Below are 14,547 nucleotides of genomic sequence, written 5' to 3' on the forward strand. Positions count from 1 at the left end.
AGCCTTGATTACATCGTCTTCCTTTATATCGATGTAATCTATCGTCGCCGCCTCTGATTTTATATCTGCAGTGGTAAAAAAGTCAGTTGGATTGGTGATTTGGAGATGCCCAAGGGGGAGTGAAAACACTCTTGAATTGCTCATTCAGTATTTCACTTACCCTCATTGGTTTTCCTGTAAGTGTGCCGTCCTTTTCGAGGAGTGGCCCTATTCTACAGTGCACCGTAGCTGTTTCTTTGGCATACCTGTAGAAAGCTCTGGGGTTAGATTTTATGTTGTCTATAGCCCAGGCTTCTTTGTCTGCTCTTTCCTTTTCATGGGAGAGTTTCAGACATTTTTCGATTTCCAACAGTTTTATTTTTAGGCGGGACTTTTCACTGCTTTCAATCTGTTTGTTTAGGCGATTTGAAAATTTTGTACGCCGTCTCATTAGAATTTTCCTCTCTCCGGGGATTTTGTTCTTGTGTACAGTGGCCTTTCTCTCTGGGACATATTTGTAACATATGGCTTGCATTACAGACATGAATTGTTGAAGTTTCACGTCGATGTCTGGCGAGGAGATACATTTAGGCCAGTTTTGTTTGAGGATCTCTTTCTCAATTTGTTTCCAGTTTGCCTTATGGTAGTTCAAGCTGGAAAGATTCTGGGGGTTTCTTGTAGGCTGCATGTCCGTGCTCTCTTTTGGCCCGTACATGGTCAGCTCTATCATGTTGTGATCCGAGAGTAGTGTCGGTGTCACTTTCACATTATGGATGAGATCCATGTCATTTGTGAAGCAGAGATCCAGTGTGTTACCTGCCCTGGTTGGTTGGAGTATTACCTGCTCCATGTACAGGGTGTTGATGAGGTTCAGGAGGGACCTCGCCTGTCCTCGTTCACATCTTGTCATTCCTGGGAGAGAAAGGCCCTCGGGCCATCTGACATTTGGCAGATTGAAGTCTCCCATAAGAAGTACACTTATGTGTTGTTCTAATGTGGTTAGAACTTCTATTTTTATAAGGCAGTCTTCAAACTTGCCCACATGGCTTGGGGCATCTGGAGGGCGATATGTAGCACACACAACTACATCAAGTTGCCTAATATGTACAATTAGTGTGTCACACACCGAGTTTGAGTATGACAAGAGGACCTGGGGTGTGAGGTCCTCACGGATGTACATAGCAACACATATATAAATCTTGTTTGTAAGTTATATATATATATATATATATAATTTACGTCCTAACCGTCTTTTAGATGTGTCTGTGAGTGAGAGAGAGAGAGAGGGGGGAGAGAGAGAGAATGAGAGAGAGAGAGAATGAGAGAGAGAGAGAATGAGAGAGAGAGAGAATGAGAGAGAGAGAGAGAGAGAGAGAGGGAGAGAGTGAGTTGTCGTATTATCGTTGCTAATACTTCTGCGTGCTTTAATCAGGTCGGTCTTTGATCGAAAGTGTTCGAGCTATTACCATCCCTCATTTTATAATATACAGCTACTATTTCCAGCATGTCGAGCTGATTATGTGGAACCTCTCTTGAGTGATTTGTATACATCATTTTCCTTTTACTTCCAGACATTTTCTCATTTTAATGACATTTGTTATTTTGTAGTTGAAGAAATATTCCTTGCTCGTTACAATTCATGTAACAGTTTATGTTGACATTATATCAACGCCAATATAAAGCCGGCATATGTACTGTAGACATTACTTCTGCGTTAGTTTTCTATGCTGTAATAGATTTATGTTTTACCACTGTTCGTGTCAAAAGTAAAATTCTTCGATAAGGCTTGGTCCCATACGGCAGATATCCACGCATGTCGCCAAATCCTAAACCACAAAACAGCAGTGGTATTGTTATCTTTCTGGGGTCAGGAACTAGAACCAAAATACTTTTCTGAACGTGAAACAAAATTTAACCTTACTTTAGGAAAAACCTTCTCGTAAAAAGACTTCCTGTGTTTACTTTTTGCGTTTTATCAAGTAAATTTCTCTGGATTTTCTCTTCCTTCATTTTGTACTAAACGGTGTATCAGAATTACTAATGCTTTATCATTATTAGTTATTTATGATTTAATTAGGAAATCGAATTCAGGAATTCCTATCTTTTAAATATATGTAACAACACAACTTAATTGTATTCAACCTACCATGACAGGTTAAAAGTGATATGACAAAAGATAAAAAATCAGCTACAACAGTTAAAAACCACATTCAAAATGTAGACTAATTCATGATGTAGACCAGATTCTTGAAAAAGTTATATTTGTATGATTTTTGTTGCATTTCACCTAAATCCTAACCGTTGCTTCCCTCAGTGTTATTGAGCGTGGGTGTCTGTTACTTATAATTAAGCCCCTCACCTCATGACTAGCTGTTACGATGTATGTAGCAGGCTGCTGGTGATGGTAAATGTTGATTTGTTGTATGTTATTACTACATGCTATCTAGATTTGACAGCTTTTCTGCCTTAAGTTGCTCCTTTGCTACTTTGCAGCTCTCTGGGGTTTGTTTATAATTGTGATTTTTTTTTCATTAAATTTCTTGTTAACAGCTATCTTCTTCCTTTCAACAAAGTTCACCTGCTGCCGTAATTATTTCAGATATATGAAATTTTTCCTTGGCATATATATTAGCCTATTAAATAAAGAATTATGTTTGGATTGTTGTAGAGCGAAATATATTAATTTAATACGTCCAAAGAAACAATATTTTACATTTGAGATTAGTTTTGCCACTTTAGAGTGTTTCGTGTTATTTTGTTTTAACAGTGTATGTTCTGCAATATATCATACAATGTTTTCATCCACACACAAACACACACGCGCACGCACGAACGCACATACACACACACAGTTAGGATTTTCCTTCAGCACATACATGCAGAGACAAATATATGTATATGTGTCTGTTCACATTGCAGTCGTTAATGAACCACAATAGGCAACCCTGATCGAGAAGATCTTTGATCAACGGCACTCCAGTCTTGACCATTTTGTCTTATTAGGGCTATGTGGAGGCGCAATGGCCCAGTGGTTAGAACAGCGGACTTGCGGTCGTAGGGTCGCGGTTTCGATTCCTAGACCGGGTGTTGTGAGTGTTTACTGAGTGAAAACACCTAAAGCTCCATGAGGCTCCAGGAGGGGGTGGTGGTGGTGGTGAACCCTGCTGTACTCTTTCCCCACAATTTCTCTCACTCTTTCTTCCTGTTTCTGTTGTACCTGTATTTCAAAAGGGCCAGCCTTGTCACACTCTGTGTCACGCTGAATATCCCCGAGATCTACGTTAAGGGTACACGTGTCTGTGGAGTGCTCGGCCATTTGCACTCTAATTTCACGCGCAGGCTGTTCTGCTGATCGGATCAACTGGAGCCCACATCGTTGTAATTGACGGAGTGCCACGATTAGGGCTATCTACATGAGGGCTTTAATATTTAATATGTCTTCTTCGTTTTCAAGTAGAATGGAGATGTATTTTGTCATTCTTTCCAGTTATAGGTGAGTTCTGCCTGAGAAAGTCTCTGATCAAAGGCTTTTCAACTATGGCTGCTCCGCCTTGTTTTTAGGAATAGTACATCTAAGACCGTGGAGGCCCATAGCCTAGTGGTTAGAGCAGCGAAATAGCGGTCGAAGGATCGCGGGTTCGAATCTCAGAACGGGCGATGTGTGTGTTTATGAGCAAAACACCAAAGCTCCACGCAGCTCGGGCATAAGGTAATGGCGAACCTCTGCTGACTCTTTCGCCACAACCTTCTCTCACTCTTTCCTCCTGCATCTTGCAGCTCACCTGCGACAGACCGGCGTCCCGTCCAGGTGGGGAACCTATACGCCAAGGTAACCGGGAAACCGGCCCTTATGAGCCAGGTGTTGCTCGAAAAGGAACAAACATACATCTATGACCACATAAGTCAATGTATCCTCATTTTTAGATGGCAGTTTGTGGTATGAGGGAATTTGTTAAAAATAGCACTGAAAACCAATATTATCTTCAGGGTCATACAATGTACATTCGAGAGTCGCATAAGGCTCGCCAGTCACATTTTGACCACAGTTAGCCTATATGCTTGGAAGTAATTTTCCATGCTGTGAGAGGTTTTGTAAGGTTTGAAGTTTACTGATGTGATAAACTGTACTTCTCGCATGTCGAAATAGTTTTTCATTTACGTATTTTTCATTACGTTGTGCAGCTGGTCTGTATCCATGTGCAACTTGTGGTGTTGCAAAGTGCATATTTGTGTGTTCCTTATAGTTTATTGTCCTTTAGTGTGAAGAGATTACAGTTTTAGTGTGAATTACTATAATCCACGATGCATCTAACATCTCATATGCATATCTAATGCCTTTTTTTTGCTTGTTTTTGGTGGTCAAATATGGCGCCTGTAAAACGATTGTTTTACTAAATCAGCTGTGAATGTTGTGTATTTACCGTAAGTAACCGTTTTGTTATGTCCTGTGTCACCTTTATTTTCATGTTTGTGTGTGACCATTAGTTGTACTTAATATTCACTGATTTTACTGCTAAGAAAAGAAATGGTGGGTTCAGTAGGTAGTACTTAATTCTGTTCTTTCGGGGCCAGATAAGGCAATGTGGTCCCAATATATATTGACCAGATTTATTGATATAGGAATGGAATGGACATGCATCTGTATGTCGAGAATATTGGAAGATTGTGACTGACGTGTCATCTGCGTAAGAAGCAGTTTGTTATTAGAAGGTGTAGGATCATAATATAGGTGTGTGTCAAAATGTGAGTGTGAGAATTCTGGTCCTTCTGGTGGGACAGTCAGTAAAACTGCAAACCCTGGATGTTTTGGAGTAAAGATAACCAACATAACATGGCAGTCCTGGTTTAGGACGAATGTTGCTTTAATTTAGTCCCAGGAGACATGTTGGCAATTATTGTTGCTGAATATCTCTCGTTGTGAGATTTACAAACAGTAATTTTCTCACCTGGATGTTTTGTTGTTACATTCTACATCCGCTAATTTTCTATCTATATGTTGTTGTTTTTTTTTGTCTTTTGTCTTGTGATGTTTTTATTACTGTTGTTTCGAAGGCAGGGAGCAGGTAGAATCGTTAGCGGAGAGCTGGCAGAAACGTTAGCACGCCGGGCGAAATGCTTAGCGGTATTTCGTCTGCCGCTACGTTCTGAGTTCAAATTCCGCCGAGGTTGACTTTGCCTTTCATCCTTTCGGAGTCGATTAAATAAGTACCAATAATGTACTGGGGTCGATATAATCGACTCAATCCTTTTGTCTGTCCTTGTTTGTCCCCTCTATGTTTAGCCCCTTGTGGGTAATAAAGAAATAAGAATCGCAACAGACCGGGCAAAATGCTTTGCGGCATTTGACCTGTTTTTACGTCCCGAGTTAAAATTCCTCCGAGGTCAACTTTTCCTTTTCGGGGTCGATAAAATAAGAACGCTGGGGTCGATATAATTTACTTAACCCTCCCACAAAATTGCTGGTTTTGTGCCAAAATTTGAAATTAAAATTACTGTTGTTTCGAAGTAAGCGAGCTGGCATAAAATTCTTTGTGGCATTTTCGCCGGCTTTTTACTTCCTAGATTCAAATGCCGCTGAGGGCGGCTTTCTCTTTTATTTTCTTTAGGTGAGATAAAATCAAATCTACCGGTGAAGTACTAGGGTCGATATAATTGATTAACCCGTTCACAAAATTACTGGTCTTGTCTCAAAAATTAGAAAGAATCATTGCATGCTGGGGAGCTGGAAGGACATCAATGTCGGACAGGATTCCTGGCGACATTTGTTCCGATATCTAGGTTTTAAGTTCAAATACCGCTCAGATATTGGTTTTGTTACGTCCCCGTAGCTTACTATGTTGGCAAAAGACTGACAGAATAGGTACCACACATTTAAAAAAAAATGTCTGGAGCGATATGTTCGGTTAAAACCTTTCAAAGTGGTGCTCCAGAATGACCACAGTCCATTTACTGAAGAAAATAAAATAAAAGTGTAGAAGAGTAATCAATTAAATGAATGCCTTAATTTCTCATTTTCCCGAGCGTCAAACTAATGCATATATATATATAAAGGCGCCCTTGTCTTTTATCCTTCAGGGGTCGATAAATTAAGCACCAGACAAGTACGTGGGTCGACTTAATTGACTATCCCCTTCCCACTTGAACCAGAATTCGAAACCCTTACCCTTCTGTCTTTTACAACCAGACGTTTGCTCTTAAAGTTCATCTTATTTCCCCAATTCTTGATAAATATTTTTAACAATTCGCTATATATTTTTCTTCCATTTTCTGCATCCTATCTTTTCGTTTACACCCCCACCACCTCTAACCTATATTTTTTGGCGGCAACTTCCTCCTGTCTGTCCGGAAATTACGTATCACAACTAATGGAATACTCAGTAAAATGCCTTAAAGTTCACTCTAACATTCTAGCAGCAAAATCCTGATAATCACTTGCCCATACTGCAGCAGTAAACGATGAGGCGGCGTCAGCGACAGGCGTCAATTATGTTTATTGCATCTCCCAACCACTGTTGTTTCTACTCGTGGGTGACACTCACGTACTTCTGATCGTTTGGCTTCATTCTTCAACGTTTCTATTTTAGAATGTGCTTTGCATACTTACTCAACTAAATTTGCAGTATTCAGTAAGGCATTTAATTGCTAAAGACAACTTTCTAATTTCCTGCTGTTTTTCTCTTTACAAAACCAATTGTTTACGTTTGATGCATTTTCGTTGCAACATTACACCAGCCATACATACACGAAAACACTGCTTTTACATTCAACGTCAAATGTACGTTGATTTTCTCATGAGTCTCCACCCTAGTCGTTTGTTGGATGTTAAGAAGAAGAAGTTTCTCTTTGTAAATATTCAATAATGTAAATTGTAACATTAATACTCTTTATCATGCATTCGTTTTGTCTTTTACTTGGATTGCGGCCATGATGGAGCACCACTTTCGAGCGTTTAGTCAAACAAATCGACACCAGTACTAATTCAATTCGCTTCTTTTGCCGCTAGGTTACGTAAACATACCAACACATACAAGGGAGCGTAAACATACCAACACCGTTTGTGAAGCGCTGTGGTACGGACAAATACAAATACAGACACACACAGACCTACATATATACATACATACATACATACATACATACATACATACATACATACATACATACATACATAAATGCATGCATGCATACATACATACATACATACATACATACATACATACATACATACATACATACATACATACATATGTGTATGTATATTTATTAATCTTAAACAAGAACTTTATTAACAATGACTTTCAAGTTTCGCCCAGCTGCGCCATCTTCCAGCGAAGGTTAGCAGGCCGAAACTTCCAATCTCAACAACATTCGTTTATGAATAATAAATTTGTGCCATACAAAAGTTAAGCGTAACCCAACAGATTCATGTAAAATAGTTTTATTATAACTGAACACAAAAACAAACATTATATATATATATATAATATATATATATATATATAATATAATATAAATAATATAAATACTATATAAATATATGCATATATACACAGATACGTGTACATATCAACATATATATGTATATTTACATGCATATATGGGTACAGGACATAAAAAAAACGTAGACAGAATGAGAAACGAGAACATAGAAAACAAAAACAGAAAACGAACTTTTTTTCGAACAAAGAAAAGAAAAAAATAGAAACGAGACAGGCAACATAAAGAACATTCCCTTCATCAGTTGTTCCCAGTTTTATCTACTCCACGTTTCGAAGGTAAGGACAAGACGCGACTTCTTTAAAACAGTCCTTCCCGCAAAGCAAATTAAATAAAATTTATATATATGTGTGTGTGTGTGTGTGTACACGGCCATATCATGTTGAAAGCACCGGTTCTCGTCCGTTCACCGAAGTTAAGCAACGGTGAGCCTAGTGAGTACTTAGAAGGGTGACCGCTTAGGAAGCCTAGGTGCTCTAAGCGTCTCACACTTTAACGACGGTGCCCTAGCATGGCCGCAGCTCTGAGCTGAAAGTGGAAAGAATACATATAAAATATAAATTAAGCAGAAAATGGAGAAATATATATATATATAATATAAATAATATAAATACTATATAAATATATGCATATATACACAGATACGTGTACATATCAACATATATATGTATATTTACATGCATATATGGGTACAGGACATAAAAAAAACGTAGACAGAATGAGAAACGAGAACATAGAAAACAAAAACAGAAAACGAACTTTTTTTCGAACAAAGAAAAGAAAAAAATAGAAACGAGACAGGCAACATAAAGAACATTCCCTTCATCAGTTGTTCTCTGTTTTATCTACTCCACGTTTCGAAGGTAAGGACAAGACGCGACTTCTTTAAAACAGTCCTTCCCGCAAAGCAAATTAAATAAAATTTATATATATGTGTGTGTGTGTGTGTGTGTACACGGCCATATCACGTTGAAAGCACCGGTTCTCGTCCGTTCACCGAAGTTAAGCAACGGTGAGCCTAGTGAGTACTTAGAAGGGTGACCGCTTAGGAAGCCTAGGTGCTCTAAGCGTCTCACACTTTAACGACGGTGCCCTAGCATGGCCGCAGCTCTGAGCTGAAAGTGGAAAGAATACATATAAAATATAAATTAAGCAGAAAATGGAGAAATATATATATATATATATATATATATATATATATATATATATATATAATATATATATATATATATATATACACGATAGCTTCCACGCAGTTTCCATCAAATAAATTTACTTACGAGGCATTAGTCAGTCTATTAGGGGCTATAGTAGAAAATACTTGCTCAAGGTGCTGCTGTGGGACTGAACCCAAAACCAAGAGGTAAATTAAGTTTCTTAACTCAGGATGGTCTGTATTTTGTCTACATATAACTTTTCTAACAAGTCCGTTAGACACCAATTTGGGAAAATTACTCCAGAGAATGATTCACATAATCCAAATTTCTAATCCTGGATTTAGATTAAAACGGATTTCATTAAATCAAAGAAATGACGCTGTGGTTTATTCACACTTATGATATCCATAAAATATTGGTTTTGCATTCTGACACAAGACCAGTAATTACGGGGGAAGGATTAAGTCGATGTAATCGACTTCAATGCTCGACTAGTATTTTATCGACCCCGAAAGGATAAAAAGGTAAAGTTGACCTCGGTGGAATTTGAACTCAGTATGCTACTGATTCTGCCAGCTCTCTGCCCTCTGACATCCATAAAATATCAACATTATCACATGACAAAACAAGACTGATTGAAAGAATGAATGCAATGCAGAACTAATAATTATAGCGTAGGAGACACGTATTCGTCATTCAATCAAAGACAAGTTCAGTAACCTTGCCGCTGTTCGTGCGAACGAAAAGTTTAACACCAAATAATAAATGTTAAAATTCTTTGTGCGTTTTTGCATGGTAATATGTGTCTTCAATGCTGTCATTGCTTTATTTGCAACACACGAACTCAAATCAAATCACATGTCAGGCATGCACATCGAATTATCTTCTATTTATTTCATTCCCTGAAAAACTGGAATCTTCTTTGGTTTCCATTCAGCAGAATATTTACAAGAACTCCTTGCATAATAGAACCGATTCAATCGAATGTATATTCACACTTCCAATATCTGGCTTTGAATTTAATATTGATTTTATATTTTCCCTTTTGACAAGCGACGTAAATCTAATATTAATTTTCATTGCGAGACAAGATCGGAAAGTAAACTCTGTTTCGAGTTGTAGCTATTTAATTTTACTTAAATTATTAGTCCTCGTGGGAAACTGGCAGAACCGGTAGCATGCTGAGCAAAATGCTTAGTCTATCTCTACGTTCTGAGTTCGAATTCCGCCGAAGTCGACTTTGCCTTTTATCCTTTCGGGATCGATGAAATAAATACCATTTGAATACTGGGAGTCGGCGTAATCGACTCGCCTTTTCCTGTCAAAATTTCATACTTTGTTCCTTTAATAGAAAAGATTATTAACCCCGCGTGACAGGCGGTGAACTGGCAAATCGTTACTGCGCCGAACAAAATGCTGAGTGACATTTCTTTCGGCGCTTCCTTTCTTACGAGTTGAAATTACGACAAGATCGACTTTGCCTTTCATTCTTTCGGGATCATAAAATAGCGCCAGTTGAGCACTCGGATCGATACAATCGACCAACCCCTCCTCGAAAATACTAGTCCTTCTGCCTATAGAAGGAAGAATCAGTAATCCTGATGAAAAATGCTTTGATGTCAGTTTACTTGAGAATAGATTCCTTTTCAATTCGTTGCAAAATAATTGCCTCTGATTTAAGAAGAAAGCTAAATGTTTTGAATGGAAGGGGTCAGTCGATTTTTATGGTCTTCACCTTGAACAAGGAAAATAAAAAGCTGATTCCTGCGGGATTTGTAACAAGGCAGCTTTCCGAGTCTCTGACGATCCTTTGTTCTTCTACATTGAATGAGAATATGGTGGTGCCTACCTTTCTCAAAACCTTTGACACGACCATTAAAATAATTGAATTAAATGATTGGTTTTAAACGGAAATTATAAACTGAGCATGAACGTTGCTTGCTGGGAAATTCACAGTGCTAACTACATGTAGAAATATGTGTGTGTGGTGTGTGTGTGTGTTTGTGCGTGTGTGTGTGTGTGTGTGTGTGTGCGTGTGCGAGTGTGGTGTATGTCTTTACTCACCACCACCATCACCACCACCACCACCACACACAACGATCGATTGCAGATATTGGTTTGGTTACGTCTCCGTAACTTACTATGTTGGCAAAAGACTCTGACAGAATAGGTACCACACATTTAAAAAAAACGTCGGGATCGGTATGTTCGGCTAAAACCGTTCAAGGTGGTGCTCCAGAATGGCCACTGTCCATTTACTGAAAAAAATAAAATAAAAGAGTAGAAGTGTAATCAATTAAATAAATGCTTTATTTTCTCATTTTCCCGAGCGTCAAACTAATGCATATATATATATATATATATATATATATATATATATATATGTGTGTGTGTGTGTGTGTATATATATATGCATATATATATATGTGTATATATATGTATATATATATATGTATATATATATATGTATATATATATGCGCCCTTTTAAAGTCTAGCCAGGCTCATGGGCCCGGTCTCCTGGTTTCTATGGCGTATGTGTTCCCCAGCTGGATGGGACGCCAGTCCATCACAGCGTTACTGATTTTTGCCTGCTGAGTGGAATGGAGCAACGTGAAATGAAGTGTTTTGCTCAAGAACACAATGCGTCGCCAGATCCAGGAATCGAAACCACAATCTTACGATCTTGATGCTAACACCCTAACCACCAAGCCACGCGCCTCCACACACACACACACACACACACACACACACACAATATATATATATACAGTATCTTATTTCTCTTATAAAATATTAATGCATCAAAAACTATGATCGTGAATGAACTTTTTCCTCTAAACCAAACGCACATTTTGCTTCCGGAGTCGTTTCTTATTTTCGACAAATACGCAGGTACATCACATCCCAGTATATTGCTCCCATGCGCAGGATTTAAACTTCTCCTAAGCTATCTCTTGATAAAATATACAGAAACATCACCTAGAAATTATTCTTCGTACTGACCTTGAATCCAAACTCTCCCATATTTCTCTTCACTATTTATAGTTTATAGTCTCTGGAACTCCATATAACCTTATCTCACGTGACTAGCATCATTTCCCCCTTAGCACCAATGCTCTATATCATTATTAAACTCCCACTCTCAACAGTTCATTTATTTGAAGCTGCATACGGTTGTTATTCCCTCTGCACACGAATCTTGCCATAGCAAATTACTACTCTTTCACCCCCATGTTAATTTCTTGATTTCGCCCACATAACCACCCAAGAGATACGTGATAACGAGATTTATTCCCTTTATTCAGGTTAAGAATTTAACTCGGCAAATTCCTGAAGTATTGCACTTCTAATCGTATTCTTATTATTAGAAGTTCTGAGGCGGCGAATAAGCAGATTCATTACTGCGACGAACAAAATGTTCAGATGCATTTGTTCCGGCTTTACATTCTGGAATTAAATGACGCTGAGGTCCACTTTGCTGCCCAACATTCCGGGGTCGATAAATGAAGTACCAATTGAGTACGGGGATCGATAATATCGACTAAAACCTTCTCCTAAAATTGCTGAGCTTGTGACGAAATTTGATACCGTTGTTATAAGTTCTAAGGCGCCGTTGTTGGTAGAAGCATTAACACGTCGGACAAATGCAGCGCGGCGTTTCTTTCGGCTCCATGGGTCCTGAGTTCAAATTTCGTCGAGGTTGACTTCACTTTTTATCCTTTCGGGATTTACAAAATATGTACCAGTTGAGCACTGGGGTCGATGTAATCGACTAGTCCCCTCCTATAATATCACAAGTCATGTGCCAATAATAGAAAGAAGGTGTGTGGTAAGAAGCTTGCTTACGAACCACATGTTTCCTGGTTCAGTCCCACTGAGTGGCACCTTGGACAATTGTCTACTAGCATAGCCTCAGGCCGACCAAAGATTTGTGAGTGGATTTCGTAGACGGAAGCTGAAAGCCCGTCGTATATATATATATATATATATATATATATATTATATATATATATATATATATATATGTTTGCGTGTCTGTGTTTGTCCTCCCGCCGTCGCTTGACAACTGATGCTGGTGTGTTTATGTCCCCGTAACTTAGCAGTTCGGCAAAAGAGAACCGATAGAATAAGTACTTGACTAAAGAGGCGGTGCTCTAGCATGGTCGCAGTCAAATGACTGAAACCAGTAAAAGAGTATTATACATACTAAGGCAGCGTGGCTTAGTGCTTAGGGAATTCGAAGCTCGATCATGAGATCACGTTTTCGATTCCCGGCTGCGCCTTGCCTCCTTGAGCAAGATACTTTATTTGTCATTGCATCAGTTCACTTAACTGGCAAAAATGAGTTGCAGCTGCAATTCAAAAGGGCCAGCCTTATCCCTTTCTGTGTCACGCTGAATCTTCCTGAGAGCTACGTTAATTGTACGCATGCCTGTCGAGTGCTCAATCACTTGCACATTACTTCCAAGAATAGGATGTTGTTCTGCAGATCGGATCAACTGGAACAATCATCGTTGTAATCGACGGAGAGCAAGTGTAAGACAACAAGCTGATAGAATCGTTAAACGCGTCGAAAAAAAATTGCTCTGCGGTATTTCTTTCGGTTTTTCGCGGTCTGAATTCAAATTCCACCGAAATGCATTTTGTCTTTCAATCTCACGGGATCGATAAAATCCGCCTGTCGAGTACTGGGATCGAGGTAATCGACCGGCCCCTTCCTCTATAATTGCTACCCTTGTGCCAAAATTAGAATCATCCTTACTATTATAAGTTTTTGAAAACATTGAGTTATGAAAGGGACACGTACGTATGTGTTAAGACTTAGATACATTACAGCAGCATCGGAAGAGTGGAGGCCCAATGGCCCAATGGTTGGGGCAGCGAACTCGCGGTCGGAGGATCGCGGTGTCGATTCCCAGACCGGTCGTTGTGTGTGTTTATTGAACGAAAACACCTAAAGCTCCACAAGACTCCGGCAGGGGGTGGTGGCGACCCATGTTGTACTCTTTCGTTCCAACTTTCTCTCACTCTTTCTTCTTGCTTCTTGTCCCCGACTTCTTACGCAACCGCTGAGCCTGGATGCGCGTTCATCCATCCGTCGATGCTCTCGGTTTCGGGTATTGACCTGCTTTCCTCTTCTGCGGGTCTTACGAATAGCAAAGGACCACGTTTCGGACTTCTCCTATCTTGCGAGCTCTGGGACGAAGACCGTTCGCTCAACAGCAATAGCAGCATCGGAAATAATATCAGAAGCATTTTAAAGAGAAATATAAATAAGTAAAGACTGTTTTTGAAACATTGGTTGTAGACACCCGTCGTCCGAATTTGCGGAGTCTCTGATATCATCAACTGATTTATCTGCCCCTGGATTAAATTTTAAGATGCTGGATAGTTTATAGAGACGTGTACCCTTAACGTAATTTTCAGGCAGAAATCAACTTGACAGCAAAGGAAGGGATAAAGGTTATCCCATTCGAGCTACAATTATAACAATCTACCCAAAGAGCTACTGTATCGTTTCCGTTTATCCACTTTCAATCACAGGGTGTGTATGTTAAACCAAAGGTTATAAGTGAGGTTATGGTTTCGATTCCTGGACCGGCCGACGCGTTGTGCTTTTAAGCAAAACACTTTATTTGACGTTGTTTCAGTCCACCCAGAAGGCGATAATGAGTAACCCCGCGACTTATTTGTGTCCCGTTCCGGTAGGAAATACATAAACCACGGAAACCTGAAAACCGGCCCTGTGAGTCTATGTAATCGGTAAGGATCTATCTATCTATCTATCTATCTATCTATCTATCTATCTATCTATCTATCTATCTATCTATCTATCTATCTATCTATCTATCTATCTATCTATCTATCTATCTGTCTGCCTGTCTATCTGTCTGTCTAGCTATCTATCTATC

The 14,547-nt window shown here is 39.1% G+C and overlaps 1 long non-coding RNA gene and 2 pseudogenes across 1 annotated transcript; all 3 read left to right on the forward strand.

Annotated features, from left to right (window-relative positions):
- Positions 1 to 2,868: 2,868 nt before the first annotated feature.
- Positions 2,869 to 13,638, forward strand: LOC118764446. The gene is made up of 3 exons (XR_005000257.1): positions 2,869 to 2,879; positions 3,119 to 3,121; positions 13,486 to 13,638. It is a non-coding gene; the product is annotated as an uncharacterized LOC118764446 (long non-coding RNA).
- LOC115215309 lies at positions 7,841 to 7,959 on the forward strand (annotated as a pseudogene).
- LOC115215307 lies at positions 8,428 to 8,546 on the forward strand (annotated as a pseudogene).
- Positions 13,639 to 14,547: the final 909 nt, after the last annotated feature.

This window comes from Octopus sinensis, linkage group LG8, assembly GCF_006345805.1.
Source record: "Octopus sinensis linkage group LG8, ASM634580v1, whole genome shotgun sequence".
Classification (NCBI taxonomy): Eukaryota; Metazoa; Mollusca; class Cephalopoda; order Octopoda; family Octopodidae; genus Octopus; species Octopus sinensis.